Raw genomic sequence first — 19,432 nt, forward strand, 5'->3', positions numbered from 1 at the left:
CTGTGCTCTACCACTCCTTGCCTGCTCTGCCGAATGCCGATCATGCAGTGTCTGCTGAAAACGACACGGGTTTGGAGTGCTCCGCAACGAATGAAGAGCAAATAGAAATCTGACAGTGCCCAATCCATGTACTGAGGTACCTGTGGCTTCTCTCCAGAGAGTACTTCAGAGCAGGTATTACAAGGGACTGAGAACCGGCTAGGATCCGACGTGGGGATGAGAGAGAGCGAGAACGAGCGGCTGCTGAAACGCCCGCTGGCCGCCGCCGGCAAGGGCTCCCGCTCTCACTACAACACATTCAATGCGGGCGCGGCGACCTGATGATGGCGTGCTCCCAGCCGGCTGCCGGCTGGGATTATAAAACTTTCTCAGTCGTTATTAGATGCAAAAGCTGAATCTGATCGATATAGTGACACGGAAACATTTACTGTCAGACTTCAGTGGACAGAATAGACTGCACCGTTTCTGCCGCATATCTCTCGGAGTTTTTACTACCAGGTGTACTGCAAGTCTGCAAAAGCCGGAGCTGAACACTAGCTTTAGGTTGTCCCCGGCACGTGTTTCCCGAGAGACTAGCGTCGCGCCGTTCTCTTGTCAAGTTTTTCTTTAGCTCAAGTCGTCTCTGATTTCCCCGTCCTTTCCCACCAAGTGACACACCAAGTGACACAGCAGCTTCCGCAAGCGCTCCATCCCATCCCCCGCCTATAAGAAACCCGCGCGCTCAGGCACCACCTCACCAGCTCAACTCATCACTCGACCAGCCAAATCGCAGGCGGCAGGGGGTGACGGCGGGCGGACGAAGGATGGGACGGCGAACGAAAGATGAAAAAAAAAAAACTTCACTCTTAGCCCATCTGAAATTTCAAAAGATATCACTTACCTATAGATGTGGATGCACGGTAACCCGTCAGTAATTTCTGTATTAAAATTTGGTTATCTATGAGGCCATAACTCCAGTAGATTTCACCTCCAAGCTAGTTATCTTTTCAAATTTCAAGGAAAGTTCATCCATGAGTACTAATTGACAAGCTCTGACGGGAAATTGTTACGTATAATGGCAGAAGGTTCCAATCAAAAAAGTTAAAAAATAGTTCGAAAATGACCGGTGAAGCCGTGAAGGTCAAGCCGGAATGAACTGTACTCAATTTTAAATGGGGCGCTGGTAGCGCTCGGACTTCCGATCAAATTTTTTTCATCGAACGGTTTGTCGTAACACTGAAAATAATAGTTGTAACATCAGAAATCAACGTGCTTGCCACATCAAAAGTTATGTATACAAGAAATAATAATTGTACAACATAAAAAAATAATTACAACATTTATACTTGTCTCTTGCAACATGGGTCAGAGATTTTATATATGGTCCTCGAGAAACTACGACACATCAGGAACCCGACGGAGTGGCGAGTGGCATCAAGGGCGAAAAGCAAGAGCTTTTGTTTACATCAACTGCCATACTCATCGCTGTCACCAAAGCAAACTCCATGTAAAGAAGAATCCCCTTTCAGATCTGTGCATTGGTCAGTCCATGGTCAGTCAACCGTTTCAAATGTGGTCCAGAAGTCATATAAACAATTGCAGTATGTGTTTCTCTGCGCTGTCCCAGCAATTCCCATTGGAGTTTCTCTTTATGTCAACAGCATCGTTACTGTAAAAGATCTCTAGAGAGTCGATCTACAGGAGTCCGTGGAGCCCACACGGACCAACACGTTTAAGTGACTGCGTACAGCACCATCAGTTAACAATATAAAAATGCAACTTGCTCCACGAATTGCATCGACGCATGTTATCTGCTCTCTGAATCCTTTACTTAGGACTTGACTTACTACAGAGTCAGTACTTTGGGGTGCAATTTCAAATCAAAAAATGTGAAAGTCTCGAGGGTTAGTGCATTTCTTTCGCACTTCGGCGAAAATGCCTTGTCGACTGCTGCAAATATCTCAATTTCAATTCACCAAGAAATATAACATATATATCGTGCTGGAAATAAAGTTGGTCCACACAGGCACACACACGGTAAGATATGGAAACTTTCCAAAGAGAAGGCAATGGATCCGGATATGACGGAACAGGAGGGGAGGCGATTCGAGGGCGGCGCCGCAGGTGCGTGCGAGTTCTAGATCTCCCGGCCAGGGAGAGTCAACTGCCAGCATGTCGTCGGGCAGAGGCGAGGGCAACCTCGTACAGGTACCGCTGCAGGACCCCTGTCTAGGGTTTCCGTGCGAGCGGACTTCATCGAAAGGCAGTCAACCCTAGGGGCACGGCTTGGCTTTATTCTCCGGGTCTCTCCGCTGGGATCTGGTCTCTTGAGTCCCAAAGTAGTAGGACTCCGTGTTGACGACAGCTGGTACGTATACGTGGTCACTACCCTTGGATCAGTTTCTAGGGTTTCAGGAAAGCCGCCTCCGAAGTCGCCGAGTTGCTAGCCTCGGATCGTTTCTGTTCTCACGCTCGTGGTGGGGGGTGACAAGGGATTTCCGGTGAGGAAATTACCCACCTGAAGCCCGACGTGGAACTTGATCCAGGGTTTGTTGTGCTTGGCGGCATGGCGGGACCTGCAACCGGTGGAAGCGAAGGTGAAGGGAAACTCGACGTCCCTTCACAGCTTGCTGTTAGCCCTACGGCCCCAGGTGGGGAGAACAAAGGTAAAGGGATTCTTGTGCAGGATCTGCAAGAGACAGGTCGCCGGATGGTGCTGGTGGGCGATCCTGACAAGGCGGACGAGGAGGATGAGGATGAGTATGTGTTCGAGGAAGATGTAGAAGCAAAGCAGAGGCCAAAGCGTTGGATGGCGATCGCAAGATTCTACTCTGGTAAAGCTTATTCTACTTGGGGTATGTTCAATGAACTTAGCGCAGTGTGGGGAAAGCAGGAGCAGATTCCCGTGAGGGAACTGGGGAATAACAGATTTCTAGTTGAATTTGATTCTGACAAACTCTGGAGCAGAGTGATTGGGGGTGGTCCTTGGAAACACAAGAGAGATGCGGTTATTTTTGTTCCTTATGATGGTATTTGCAGATTCTTTGATGTTGTGATAAACTCTATCACTCTCTGGATACGCATCTATGATATTCCGGAATCAATGATAACAGAGGGTTTTGGTAGGGCTTTGGGCGCAAAGCTAGGCAAAGTGTTGAAGGTTGGACAGGCCATCCAGAATTATAAGCGCGTGAAGGTGGATTTCCCGCTGGAGAGGGCGGTTACACACTCAGTAGAGCAGAAGGTCCGCGGATATGGTGTAATGACTTTCGCGGTTAAGTATGAGAATATTCCAGATTTCTGCTTCGGGTGTGGCCGAATTGGCCATGACAAGGAGGAATGTCCGGATGAGGACTATAATGGTGATGGAAATCGCTTTGGGAAAGCACTATGCTGCTCGCCACAGAAAAAGTACGTTGGTAGGAAGATGACAATCCATGCGGATGGAGCTTCTGTGCGGCGGGGTCTGAACTTCAGTGGTGATCAGCAACGCAAGGTTCTATCGACGACGGGTTCATCAACTGGTCAGCAGCGTGGTCGGGCTAGCCTGATGGGGACTTTACCAATGGACAGTGTTAAAGGTGTGGCTCCTGAATTCTCGGATGAACTCGTGGATGGGGTGAGGAAGATGGCAGTGGATGCACATCTGCCGGACCTGAATGCGCTCCCAAATGCGGTAGGCAAGGACAGGGTATCCGGGCTGGATTCACTCCTGGAGTCGAGTGGTACATCAGGAAGCTCAATTCCTGATGGGGGAACTGACGATCGTATTGGTATGCACCAGAGGTTTATGAGGAACAAAGGAGGAAAAGCTGGGGCTATGGGGGAAAAGAAGTCTCAGATCGGGGTCGGTGGTGCAGCTAGCGATATAGAGAAGCAGAAAAAGCCAAAGATGGCTATGCATGCAAATATTCTGGACTCAATCAAAGAGCTAGAAAAGAATGGCATTAGTGCCGAAGCAACACCACAGGAGGTGAAAGTGGAGGAACAACGGGTGTTAGATGGAGAATCACCTATGAAACGCAGTCGTGTGTCGCCATCACGTGCACCACCCCTAACGGGAGCTCATGTCGAGCCCCGTCAGGAGCAATGAATGCTTTCGCATGGAACTGCCGGGGGGTGGGTGGGGAACCCCCGGACAGTTCGTGATCTGGCTGCATTTGTGCAGTCCTACGACCCCAAGCTGGTGTTCCTATCGGAAACTAGGCAGTCATAGGAGCAAATGAAGTTACTTCGTTGGTGGTTGGGTTTGAAGGGATGTCTAGCTAGGAGCAGCATTGGCAAGAGTGGAGGCATTGCTTTATTCTGGGATGATACGCTAAAGGTGGATCTGATTACTATATCTAATAAGCTCATTGACATTGAGGTGCAAGAGTCCCCCTCGTCTACGCAGAGGCGGATATCGTTCATCTATGGTGAACCCAGGGCAGAGGACAGGCATCTTACGTGGAAACTTCTGCAACGTATTCGCCTCCGATCAGATAAACCATGGGTGATCATGGGTGACTTTAATGAGGCTATGTGGCAGTTCGAACACTTCTCGGAGACTCGGAGGAATGAACGGCGAATGGAAGCATTCAGGGACGTGCTGGCCACATGCGATATGCATGATCTGGGCTTTTCAGGGCTGCCGTGGACGTTTGACAATAGGCAGACCGGTAGGAGGAATGTAAGAGTTCGGCTTGACAGGGCGGTGGCTAATTCGTCTTGGTCAACTCTGTTTGAAGATGCTACGCTGGACCATCTAGTGTCACCATGTTCGGATCAATGCCCGATTTTGTTGCGAATAGCTCCAACGACGCAACATAGAGTGGGTGCACGGATTCTTCGTTATGAGATAATGTGGGAAAGAGAGGAATCCCTAGTGGAGGTGGTGAAGGAAGCTTGGACGGATGCGCGACCGAGTGCAGACCTGGGATCGGTTGCTCGGGCGTTGAGAGATGTGATAGGTTCGTTACAGGAATGGAGTAGGTCCAAGTTTGGTTCCATTCGCCAAAAACTTAAGGAGCTGCGGGACAAGCTGGGCGCTGCCCAGAGTAATGCTGATGACGCAGGTCGTACCGAGGCAAGGAGGATCGTTGAGGAGATGAACGAGTTGCTCTATCGGGAGGAGATGATGTGGCTCCAACGTTCAAGAATCTCCTGGCTGAAAGAAGGGGATCGAAATACAAAGTTTTTTCACAGGAAAGCGGTGTGGCGATCACGGAAAAACAAAATAAAGAGATTAAAAGCTTGTAATGGCCAGTGGTGTGATGATCCACTTGAAATGGCTAATATGGCGAAACAATTCTTCCAAAACATGTATCAGAAGGATGAGCATGTAATGCCTGATCAGTTGATTAATCTTTATAGCGAAAAGGTGACAGCTAATATGAATGAGCTCCTTTGCAGGGATTTTACTGACGAAGAAATTGGTGATGCTTTATTTCGGATTGGGCCGCTAAAGGCGCCGGGGCCAGATGGCTTCCCAGGCCGCTTCTTCCAGCGTAACTGGGGCATTATAAAGGCTGAGGTGATCAATGCAGTGCGCGCTTTTTTCAAGGATGGTGTTATGCCGGATCAGGTAAATGACACAGCCATTGTTCTCATCCCAAAGATTTCACACCCTGAAACACTGTCAGATTTCCGGCCGATAAGTCTGTGTAATGTGCTATATAAGATAGTGTCAAAGTGTCTGGTGAATCGCTTACGCCCTCTCCTGCATGATATTATTTCACCAAGCCAAAGTGCGTTTATCCCGGGAAGAATGATAACTGATAATGCTATAATTGCTTTCGAGTGTCTGCATGCTATCCAAAACTCCTCTTCGGCCTGAACGAATTTTTGTGTGTACAAACTAGATCTCTCCAAGGCTTATGATCGTGTTGATTGGTCGTTTCTTGAAAAGGTTCTTCTGAAGCTGGGTTTTCATAGAACTTGGGTACGGTGGATCATGTCGTGTGTCTCCTCTGTATATTTTTCTATTCGCTTCAATGGGGTCCCTACGGACTCCTTCCGACCAACTCGCGGCCTTCACCAAGGTGATCCTCTTTCGCCATACTTATTTCTGTTTGTCGCTGATGCTCTCTCGATGGCATTGCAGAGTGAGATTGAGACAGGAAACCTGGAGGAACTGAAGGTGACTCGTGCTGCTCCTGGGATTTCCCATTTGCTGTTCTGTGACAGAACCGCCAAGTTAAACGGCTTAATTAAGCGTAATGGCCATCATTTGAACGCATCAGGCACATTAGCTTAATTAAGTGTAACCTGACAGCCTGTTTCCAACCCACAGGCCGATCGAAACACACCAGAAGTCTCGCGCGACGGCGAGCACAGACGGTACCAGCATAATATAATTTCCCAAAAATAGATAATAACATAAATATTTATAAAACAGCTTTAAATTTAGAATTTACATAAAATAAATAACAGCAGCGGAAGAGAATATGACCTGAGAGAAGGAAATTTGATTGAGAACCAATAAAATAAAACGATAACTATGAACACGTGAGGACGTCACATCGAGCCCACTGATGCGAATCCTGGTTAGCTTCTATACCTGAAATAGGGTAAACAACAAACCCTGAGTATACTAATACTCAGCAAGACTTACCCGACCAGTGGGTATAACTTAGCCCACCTAACTAGACATGCAAGGCTTTTGGCTGTTGGTTACTTTTGCAGAAAAAGCTCTAGAAATGAGTCCTTATTTCCCCTCTTTTAACTCCAAATTCTATATTCATAAATCATTAACTATTATTTGCACCTGCTAAGCAATCATAACAACATGGAATAATAATTCCTGGTAGACCCTACTACTCATCACTTAAAATCCATATAGCATCACTACGATGTGGTGCTGTGATCAAGGTGCTCATATCCGAGATGCGACGTACGGCGGATCGATCCGTTTTAACCTTGCAAGGTGAACCTAACCAACACGGCACGTATTGGCCCCGTCGGACCATACAAACCAACCATTCCCCTCCCCGTCTCGAACTACAGGACCGCCCCACCATCATATGGTCAGCCGAGCTCAACGTGAGACCACCAAAAATAAACATATGCAACCCCATTTCTCCGCGACTACTCGACTACCCCAGGAGGTGAGTTGGAGTCCTGTACTTTCGAAACAAGGCAGTACTCGGCTTACCGGTTTCGACTACCTCCTACTCCCGGCATGCGGTTAGTACAATTCAAACTCGATCACAGGGCCAGGCAACGAACGGTCCTTAACCGACACAGGCGGGGCTAACCTTTCCCCGCCCGGTCTCCATTTTCTTTTCCTTATCCAACCTATCCCAATATTCCATATTCTCAAAATAACGAGATATCCTATATCTCGCGAGTGACCCGAAATCACTCGTCTTCTACCGAGTTCTATTAAGCATAGCATTTCTATCGTCCTCTACATACTAGTATAACTCGAGGAGACCTAGGGATCATGCAACTAGGGTTTCAAATAATTCCTGAACCTAATGCACAAGTAATAGAAACATAATATAGGTGTCATAGTTTGAAATAAACGGATGTGCACCGGGGCTTGCCTTAATTGCAGGTTAAGTTAGTTTGCTTGACGCCGAGCTTGATCCATGGCAATTCCACCTGGGTGAACTCCAGATTGATCAACCGCAACTTCGTGAACGATAAGTGCATATTCCGGCTCTACATGAATGATAAAATGCTATGCATGAGTGCAATGGATGAAAGCATACATTTATGAAACAAACATAAACTACACAGTGAAGTGCGATGACTACTCGATAACCAACGGATAGGACAGTCAGTTATCGAACCACTAAATATTTACTAAACCACTATAAGAGGCAACACTAGTATGTCTACTAACAACAAGAAAACCATTTTAATTAACTAAGTCCTAATTAAATTCAACTAGTTTATCAAGCATAAAATAATTATTAGCAGCTAACTAAATTATTTTGGCATGAACCCCAAAAATATGTTTTTAATACAAACTAGCTAAATTCACCATGAGCAAAATAGATTTACTAAAGTAGATCATGAGTACATTCTAGCGATGAGCAAAATCTAGCATGAAACAGCTACTGATACAGTGTTCTAATTTAAATTAACAAGATTTTTCTTACATATAATTTATTCCTTAATTTATAGATATACTAAGATATGGAGAACCCGATTAACATATCAAACTATGTTTTCTGGACATGAAATTTTTATAGTGGACTACACATGCATAAAATGAAGTACCGCAAAAATTTCATAATTTTTGGACTAGCAGATTTGCAGAAATTAATTAATTAAGCCTAAACACAATTTAAATTTTTGCAAGGGTAAAAAGATCATTTTTGCAAGAATTAATATTTTTCCCTTATAGATACAGATGTAACCACTCTAACAAAACTAATTTTGTATTTTTTCTATTTTTCCTTGATTTGTTATGCAGTCTATAAGTTTTCGTCAAATGAATAAAAGTTAGAAAATCCTACCCACTGGTAAGAAAGGTCGCGACCGGCGGCGCGGCGAGCGGCGACACCATGAACGAGCGCAGAAACAACGAGAACGCGCAAGAACGAGGAGAGCATGAGCATCACCGGCTCACGTACAGTCGATTTGAGCTGTTGGGCAGTGGAAACGATGACCAGAGGAGGATCGTCCACGTACTGAGGCTCGGGCGGCGACGTCGAGCTCTGTTCCGGCGATGAAGGTGGCCGGGGCGGCGGTCTGGCAGCTCAGGGAGGTGCCAGGGGAGGTGGTGAGTGGGCCTAGGGGTTTGGTGGAGCTCGGGGCGAGCTCGGACGGCGGCTCGGCGTGGGGCGTCGAGCGGCAGCCATGGCTCGGCTCTGCTCGCTCACGCTCGAGCTGGAGGAGGAAGGGAGGGAGAGGAAGAAGATGGCTGCTGTCTAGTGGGGCCTGGGGAGCGGCCGAGTAAAGAGCAGGCGCGTGGAGGCAGGGGCACGACGACCCATCTAGCGACGACCCCGTGGCTGGCCAGCTCAGTGGTATTCGGGAGAGGGAAAGCTGGTGCGAGCTCGAGAGGCTTCGGGAGAGAGATGGGCAGGGAAGGAGGGAGGGAATGACAAGTGGGCCATGGGTGACTGATGGGGTCCAGTGGTCTTAGAAAGAAGAAAATGATGACTACTATGGACTCTTTGAGTATCCAAAATATCTGGTAAATGAACTCTAATAATTAATTAATTTAATTTATTTTTTTTATATCAAAACAACAAACGAAATAAAATTTTTAGAACCATATTACATAGGAAATATTTAGTTTTCAAATATTTAGGCATGAAATGTCATATGCACATTAAATGTGATATATATACCTATATTACGTCGTGATCTTTAAAAAAAATGCTTCATTAAGGCTAACACACATGTTTTGCAGATAATTTGTGCTTAATGAATTTTTCGAAACACCAGGGTGTTACAATCCTACCCCCTTAAAGAAATCTCGTCCCGAGATTTAGAAGGAAGATACGGAGGTGAAGTATTCTTGTTATACCTATAAGAATTCGGCATGATAATTTTGAAGAAAAATTTTCTCCCTCAAATTATGAACTAATCCTATAATTCAGTTACAGGATGCCTGTTTGGAAGGAAAGCTAACTGGGACCAATGTTGCAATGCTTCACGCGAACGTGGCCATGCCAATATTACAACTGATTGTGCAAATGCTTTAATGCAATGATGTAATGTACGTATTTCAGGCATGGTTGCAACTATACCATGCACCAATGGAATAACGGATGTGAGAATTGATGCATGTGACCTAATACTTATGCAGAGGAGTTTATGGACACATGCTGCAAGCAGTCAGCGTTCCTTGAGCGACAATTCTAAATCAATTTATTTAAGACGACACCTAGTCATTTCCCTATTTTCTAAAGTAGAACAAGATGGCCATAGAGTTCTGCAACAAGAGAGTGTAGCGGAGTCTCGTCCACATCCACCTAGATACCCGCGCGCCCCTAGCAACACAATCGTGTGGACACACGAGGTCTTAGGTTCCGACGCGGCACCATAGATTGTGGGACAAAACTCTACCACAATAAAATCAAAGATAGCAGCCCAAGTAGCATACGTAGTTGGAAAACAGATTCCCGGAACATGGATAAACCACAAATCCTACTTCGACTTATTGTTCCATTTGATGCATGTAACCCCTTGATGATTTCATCAACATGCACTGTGTGATGTTATTAACTTATGCCATGCATGATTATCCTACCAATGGTCATAGGCAATACGTTACAGCTATCCTGATTCATCCTTTATTAAACCGAGTCTAACTGAGAAGGATGGTCATATATGATTTTGATATTGAAACTAAAGTTTGCTAGTAGGGGGGATGTACCAATGTTAGGATGAAACTAAGGATCATTGAGCCATGACTAGAAAAATCTTTAGCTCAGGCGATGGTGCATCAAGAGAATCGGCTAGAAGATTCTTCTATCGATAACGTACTTATTTTGATTCTCAAGACAACGAGATTTAATAATTTATATATCCTAATTCATGAGTTCAATTTTTATTATTATTTTTTTTATGGTATGTAGCTGAATGACCACAGATATTGGTATTCAAAGGGAGGTCAAATCCAACAATTAACTCTGCTTAACTCCGCCTTACTTAGGTGGTGTCTATGTTAAAATTTCAAACTAGTTGGGATTATGTGAGACATAGATCAAGTCGTACATCATTAATATCTATGAAATTTCACTAGTAACGAGATGGAGATGTTTCTAAAATTTCCTTATGAATAACAAGAATTAGATTTGGTTATGAAACCTTGATTGACTTCTAAGAACTGTATAGGACTAATGAGAGTTGGCTATGAAACCTTGCGCACTTGCTCAAGCGTAGTTCTGGACATCCAAAGAAAGTCAAGGGAACATTTGGAGGAAGAAAAATTCAAAGAAGGATTCATCTCCAAGTTGCTTGTACCAGATTAGCAGAAAACTTAACACCAATGTCTAAGCTGTTTAGGTTCGTACACTAGGATGTTCTCGAAAGAATCGAACTCTCTTGATTGGGAACATGAATCATTGGGGATCAAGGAAAAGTTTGTGCTCGAGAACATTCTTGCTCAATATTGTTTATTAACTAAGTTGCATGATGCAAGATGCATATGTTGCCATGAATGTTAGTGTACTACTATCCCAGAAACTCAAACCTAAAACAGCCCATTCGCGTCGTTATTTGTCTAGGGCCTACCCCCTTAAAGAGGACGAAGTAGAGAAAAATATTTTATGGGTTGCATAAAAAGATAGTCGTAACAGTCCATGTCCCTCCGTACTTAAGCGCCAGCGCGTACCCAGCGGCACAATCGTATGCGTCCATACGAGGCACTAGGTCTCGTCGCGGCACTATAGTTTGAAAGACAATCACCGCTACGAAAGAAAAATCATAGAAAGCAATCCAAGCAGCACAAATTCAGAGAGGTTTTTCATATTTCAGAAACATCAAAAGTTCTACGTAGACATACGGGACACATAACGTTAGTTAGCCTATCATCCGGTTTCACCTTGTTAAACCCATACCTAAACAATGTATGATTATGCAATGCAACAATATTGCATTCCTATTCATGCAAGATGACTATAATGTAGGTGATTAAAATCTTTAACTTATTCACATTGATTCGAGCAAGAATGCAAGTGAATCCATATTAAGGGTAGGAATCAAAATAATTAAGAATGAAGGATATCAATACTCGAAGAACAATAGAATGTCTTTAGTCATCAAGGATAGTTGGGATGGATTATCTTCGAGCATTTGAACACATGGTCTAGAGGCAAATTAATGTTGACCAATACTAGAAAAGATCATTGTTTGGATCAATTGGAAAGGTCGTTGAGCCACTAATCGGTTAATTGTAGTTAGTTATGGTATGAAAGTTATACCAAAATAACCAACCAAGGGTTTCACCTAAGGATAATATCTTTATTTGGACTTTCGAAGATAATGAGAATGTTAAGAAAGACCTGATCATTACTACTGAATCGTAACTATAAGCATAGAAGGCACTGGATCAAAGGGGCCAAGTTTAGTCTGGAGATCCATATGAACATTCCCCTAAGGTCGTTAAAATTTCTATAATATGTAAATCTATAATTTCTCACATCTTTCTCATAATCAAGTTTTTCAGGAAAATTTATTTGGATAGCTAGAAGTTGGATCGATAGTAGTGTAGCGCAAAATTTCAAAACAGCGATATATGCTCTTAGTGAATGAGTGAGTATTGGATGCACCAGAAAAAAAAACACCCAAAACTCCACACATGATGATATGATGATGCATGCTCGTCTAATTTCGTCCTCTCCAAAATTTGCCAATATAATTATATGGCAATATACGTGAATACTCGGTGGCATATATACATACTCTCCCTATTATATATTTAGTCGTTTTGTACTCGTTCTAACTCACGCAATCGTTTGTTAGTGTACCTGCAGAAAATCACATGATATACATATATATATATCCACGACTGGACCCTTCGTGCCAGCACACACAAACGGCCCCCATGTGTCCTACGCCACATGGGTAACGCATATGCAGTTGCCCACATATTCACACATACATCACCATCTACTATAGAGATGGCGCCCATGCGTTTAACGCTGCATGGACAGCGCTGCATACGTTACCGAGGCAACGTATTCACTTCCCGTACAAATCGCCTTACGGGACACCCAAGGGTAAACGTGTCCCAAGGTACACGGTCATGTCCAATCGCATGACAGATTTACATCTCGTAACATTGCCTTACGAGATGGCCGTGATTGCAATCACACGGCGGGAAGTCCGCACTCCATATCAGGCGGCAGATAGCGACAGGCTCATTTGAATGGAGCCTTATCACTTCCTCGTATGCTCATCATACGGGACCCGCGCACGTATGAAACACGTGGGCTTTTCTAAGGACTACCAAGAATGCTTACCTTGCTTACCTTAGCGTAGATGCGTCGTTACAATATTTAATAAAGATTATGCAAGAAAGTAAGTTTTGACATAAATGTAATGTGCTGTAAATTAGTTGATATTATATAGAGCCACCTGATTTAACTTACACTATATAGGGCTTACGTACTAATCTTCCCTAATCCCTTAAGCGCAAAGAAGCGTATCTTTCTAAAACTCATTTTTTTTAATTTTGAAAACACTAAAAATAATCATGCTAGTACCCTCCCTGGTGCATTTCAGCTCTGATATCAGCTGTGACAGAACCGCCAAGTTAAACGGCTTAATTAAGCGTAATGGCCATCATTTGAACGCATCAGGCACATTAGCTTAATTAAGTGTAACCTGACAGCCTGTTTCCAACCCACAGGCCGATCGAAACACACCAGAAGTCTCGCGCGACGGCGAGCACAGACGGTACCAGCATAATATAATTTCCCAAAAATAGATAATAACATAAATATTTATAAAACAGCTTTAAATTTAGAATTTACATAAAATAAATAACAGCAGCGGAAGAGAATATGACCTGAGAGAAGGAAATTTGATTGAGAACCAATAAAATAAAACGATAACTATGAACACGTGAGGACGTCACATCGAGCCCACTGATGCGAATCCTGGTTAGCTTCTATACCTGAAATAGGGTAAACAACAAACCCTGAGTATACTAATACTCAGCAAGACTTACCCGACCAGTGGGTATAACTTAGCCCACCTAACTAGACATGCAAGGCTTTTGGCTGTTGGTTACTTTTGCAGAAAAAGCTCTAGAAATGAGTCCTTATTTCCCCTCTTTTAACTCCAAATTCTATATTCATAAATCATTAACTATTATTTGCACCTGCTAAGCAATCATAACAACATGGAATAATAATTCCTGGTAGACCCTACTACTCATCACTTAAAATCCATATAGCATCACTACGATGTGGTGCTGTGATCAAGGTGCTCATATCCGAGATGCGACGTACGGCGGATCGATCCGTTTTAACCTTGCAAGGTGAACCTAACCAACACGGCACGTATTGGCCCCGTCGGACCATACAAACCAACCATTCCCCTCCCCGTCTCGAACTACAGGACCGCCCCACCATCATATGGTCAGCCGAGCTCAACGTGAGACCACCAAAAATAAACATATGCAACCCCATTTCTCCGCGACTACTCGACTACCCCAGGAGGTGAGTTGGAGTCCTGTACTTTCGAAACAAGGCAGTACTCGGCTTACCGGTTTCGACTACCTCCTACTCCCGGCATGCGGTTAGTACAATTCAAACTCGATCACAGGGCCAGGCAACGAACGGTCCTTAACCGACACAGGCGGGGCTAACCTTTCCCCGCCCGGTCTCCATTTTCTTTTCCTTATCCAACCTATCCCAATATTCCATATTCTCAAAATAACGAGATATCCTATATCTCGCGAGTGACCCGAAATCACTCGTCTTCTACCGAGTTCTATTAAGCATAGCATTTCTATCGTCCTCTACATACTAGTATAACTCGAGGAGACCTAGGGATCATGCAACTAGGGTTTCAAATAATTCCTGAACCTAATGCACAAGTAATAGAAACATAATATAGGTGTCATAGTTTGAAATAAACGGATGTGCACCGGGGCTTGCCTTAATTGCAGGTTAAGTTAGTTTGCTTGACGCCGAGCTTGATCCATGGCAATTCCACCTGGGTGAACTCCAGATTGATCAACCGCAACTTCGTGAACGATAAGTGCATATTCCGGCTCTACATGAATGATAAAATGCTATGCATGAGTGCAATGGATGAAAGCATACATTTATGAAACAAACATAAACTACACAGTGAAGTGCGATGACTACTCGATAACCAACGGATAGGACAGTCAGTTATCGAACCACTAAATATTTACTAAACCACTATAAGAGGCAACACTAGTATATCTACTAACAACAAGAAAACCATTTTAATTAACTAAGTCCTAATTAAATTCAACTAGTTTATCAAGCATAAAATAATTATTAGCAGCTAACTAAATTATTTTGGCATGAACCCCAAAAATATGTTTTTAATACAAACTAGCTAAATTCACCATGAGCAAAATAGATTTACTAAAGTAGATCATGAGTACATTCTAGCGATGAGCAAAATCTAGCATGAAACAGCTACTGATACAGTGTTCTAATTTAAATTAACAAGATTTTTCTTACATATAATTTATTCCTTAATTTATAGATATACTAAGATATGGAGAACCCGATTAACATATCAAACTATGTTTTCTGGACATGAAATTTTTATAGTGGACTACACATGCATAAAATGAAGTACCGCAAAAATTTCATAATTTTTGGACTAGCAGATTTGCAGAAATTAATTAATTAAGCCTAAACACAATTTAAATTTTTGCAAGGGTAAAAAGATCATTTTTGCAAGAATTAATATTTTTCCCTTATAGATACAGATGTAACCACTCTAACAAAACTAATTTTGTATTTTTTCTATTTTTCCTTGATTTGTTATGCAGTCTATAAGTTTTCGTCAAATGAATAAAAGTTAGAAAATCCTACCCACTGGTAAGAAAGGTCGCGACCGGCGGCGCGGCGAGCGGCGACACCATGAACGAGCGCAGAAACAACGAGAACGCGCAAGAACGAGGAGAGCATGAGCATCACCGGCTCACGTACAGTCGATTTGAGCTGTTGGGCAGTGGAAACGATGACCAGAGGAGGATCGTCCACGTACTGAGGCTCGGGCGGCGACGTCGAGCTCTGTTCCGGCGATGAAGGTGGCCGGGGCGGCGGTCTGGCAGCTCAGGGAGGTGCCAGGGGAGGTGGTGAGTGGGCCTAGGGGTTTGGTGGAGCTCGGGGCGAGCTCGGACGGCGGCTCGGCGTGGGGCGTCGAGCGGCAGCCATGGCTCGGCTCTGCTCGCTCACGCTCGAGCTGGAGGAGGAAGGGAGGGAGAGGAAGAAGATGGCTGCTGTCTAGTGGGGCCTGGGGAGCGGCCGAGTAAAGAGCAGGCGCGTGGAGGCAGGGGCACGACGACCCATCTAGCGACGACCCCGTGGCTGGCCAGCTCAGTGGTATTCGGGAGAGGGAAAGCTGGTGCGAGCACGAGAGGCTTCGGGAGAGAGATGGGCAGGGAAGGAGGGAGGGAATGACAAGTGGGCCATGGGTGACTGATGGGGTCCAGTGGTCTTAGAAAGAAGAAAATGATGACTACTATGGACTCTTTGAGTATCCAAAATATCTGGTAAATGAACTCTAATAATTAATTAATTTAATTTATTTTTTTTTTATCAAAACAACAAACGAAATAAAATTTTTAGAACCATATTACATAGGAAATATTTAGTTTTCAAATATTTAGGCATGAAATGTCATATGCACATTAAATGTGATATATATACCTATATTACGTCGTGATCTTTAAAAAAAATGCTTCATTAAGGCTAACACACATGTTTTGCAGATAATTTGTGCTTAATGAATTTTTCGAAACACCAGGGTGTTACATGTTCGCGGATGATGCGCTCCTATTTTTCAAGGCGAATAGCAACCAAGCCAACCGTGTACGAGAGGTGATCAAAAGTTTTGAGCAGGGTACCGGCCAATTGTTGAGCCCCACCAAATGCTCTATCTTGGTTCGTGAGGACCTATCTTCAGAAGATAAACAAGATATCTGCAGTGTGCAGGGCGTGGAAAAGGCCCAGTTCGAAGCAAAGTACTTGGGTTTGCCGACCCCTGATGGGCGCCTGAAGAACAAACACTTTCAACCACTGAAGGAGAAGTTTGCGAAAAGAATGGCAGATTGGACAGAGAGGTTATTGTCGTCAGCAGGGAAGGAAGTCCAAATGAAATCGGTTGCCCAAGCAATCCCAACATATACTATGAGTGTGTTTCAACTGTCAGCTGCAACCTGTGAGGAGTTGGAGCGGGGGATTAGGAACTTTTGGTGGGGTGCAAGCAAAGGACAACGCAAAACACACTGGATTTCATGGGATAAATTCATTCGCTCAAAAGACCGTGGTGGGCTGGGCTTCAGAGATCTTGAGACTTTCAACCAAGCACTGTTAGCAAGACAGGCTTGGCGATTTTTGGTGTTTCCAGACAGCTTATGTGCCAGGCTGCTGAAAGCGAAGTATTTTCCGAATGGGGACTGTAACGAACATGACATTATTTATGTCATTTCGAGTGATTTTGGTGATCGAATGACAACGCAATCAATGGGACTAATATGATTATTAAGATGACCATTCTCAGGCTTTTAGGTTCAAATGATGACAAAGAGAAGATAGGCGTAGCTAGGCCCGAAGGGCCGCCCCTACGGCGTGAAGAAATCCAAGTCAAAGAAATCAAGACAGATATACTTCAGTAGCACCGGAAGAACCGATGCTATAGGCATCGGTGCATCCGATGGTTGTCGGATGATCCGACGGCCTGGCAATTGGCACAAGTCTGTGCGGCTCTGGACATCAAGTGAAGCACCGGATAAACTGATGGTGTCAAGAGAGGCATCGGTGCATTGGACGTACTGTGTTCCAGAGACGATACAAGTCGCGCAAGAGCCAAGTCTTCTGCACCAGTTGAACCGGTGAAGCATCGATGCATACCATCGGTGTAATGACGTCAGCTGCCAGGAGTTCAACGGCTACTTCGGGTTATGAGTGACCGGATGAATCGACGCTACCACAGCCAGAGGCATCGGTTCATCCGATGATACACAGATTTTCTGCTGACCGTTGGAGCAACGGCTACAAGACTTGGTGGCCTATATATACGCCTCACCCCGGCCATTTGAAGTTTGCTGGAGTTTCTAGACTTCCCACACATACTCAAGAACACCTCCAAGCCATACAAGAGCATAGTGATCATATCCTTAGCCCTTAGCACACTTTGAGAGTGGTGTGTAAAGGATAGCTCTTAGTGAGTGAGTTTGCAAGGCCTAGAGCCTTTGTTCTGTGGTTCTTAACTGAACCAAAAGAAGATTTTGGTGCGCCGGCACCTTGGAGCTTTGAAGGCTCGCCGGCAACGTCATCGACCCTCCGACTTGGTGTGAAGCGGCGACGACATCTTTGTGCGGGGGACGTGGAGAGCCCCATCCTTTGTGGAGAAGCTCCTTAGTGGAACCCGGGGCCAAGATGACCGTGATTGTGTTCACGGAAGAGACTTGGTGGCCGAGTAGCAATACTCTTAGTGAGTGCTACAACAACGTGGATGTAGGTGTGCCTGTGTGGCTAACCGAACCACGGGATAAACACCCACATCAAGAGTTTGCTATCTCATATCCCGCTCTTTAAGCTTCCGTATTTCATACTGGCAATTTGTATGTCTTTACTTTCATAGAGTAATTTCTTGATAGGAAAGGCTATAGGTTGCTAAACTCTTTTGGGATAGGAGTTTCACTCTAGAACAACCACAGTTGCACATCTAGATAGCTTGTTTTTGTTTAATTTTGTGCAAACTAGTTGGAGCCATAGGTCTAAGTTTTGAGTTGCCTAATTCACCTCCTCCCCCTCTTAGGCTAGAGCGCGCTACCGGTACTTTCAGGGACCTTCTAGACACGGCCTTCCCATCAGTTGTTTCGCCAACCTGGAAGGCCATTATGTTCGGTTTGGAGCTTCTCAAGAAAGGAGTCATTTGGTGTGTTGGCAATGGCAAACAAATTAAAATCTGGAAACATGCGTGGTTACCTAAACCACACTCCCTCAGGCCAGGAAAAAGCAAGCGTCCGTGCCGGCTGAAATGGGTTCATCAACTGATTGACGAGGAGACTCGTAGTTGGAAGGAGGACCTCCTTCGACGTTTCTTTCATCAGTTTGTTGTCGAAGAAATTATGAAACTGAAGATTCCTGGGCAAGAAAGAGAGGACATGACTGCTTGGTACTATGAAAAAACGGGCATGTTCACGGTGCGGAGTGCATACCATCTTGGGGTCAAGATGAAGGAGCTTGAGGAGGGACAAACTTCCAGCAGTGCCAACCCGGATGGGGCCAGGCCAGCGTGGAAGAAGCTTTGTAAGCTCCCAGTTCCTCATAAAGTGCGCATTTTTGCCTGGAAGCTAATCCATGGAGGGCTGGCTACCAAATACAATAAGCATAAGAGGAAGATTGTACAGGATGGCGTTTGTGATCTATGTGGCAGTTTCGTGGAATCGGAGCATCACGCTGTTGTCAGTTGTGATCATGCCGCCTCCCTGAGAGAGGCGATGCGGAAAATATGGGAGCTGCCGTCGGAAGCTAATCTAACCTTTTCTGGCCCAGAATGGCTTTTGTTGCTCATTGACAGGGAGAAGCCGGAGGTCGCTGCTAGGTTGCTCCTGATCCTGTGGCGGGCGTGGTTCGTCAGAAACGAGCTGACTCACGGTGGGAGGTGGATCCCTATGGAAAGATCGATCTCTTTTCTCTCTAGCTATTGGGACACATTGGTGAACGTCAAGCTCGGAGGACTGGATGATTTGAAAGGCAAAGCGCCAGTGCAAATGTCACTGCCCCCTACTGTACGTCAGGCACCTGCGAAATGCTCTTGGAAGACACCGGAGATCGGCTGG

The sequence above is a fragment of the Panicum virgatum genome, chromosome 2K (assembly GCF_016808335.1).
Source record: "Panicum virgatum strain AP13 chromosome 2K, P.virgatum_v5, whole genome shotgun sequence".
NCBI lineage: Eukaryota > Viridiplantae > Streptophyta > Magnoliopsida > Poales > Poaceae > Panicum > Panicum virgatum.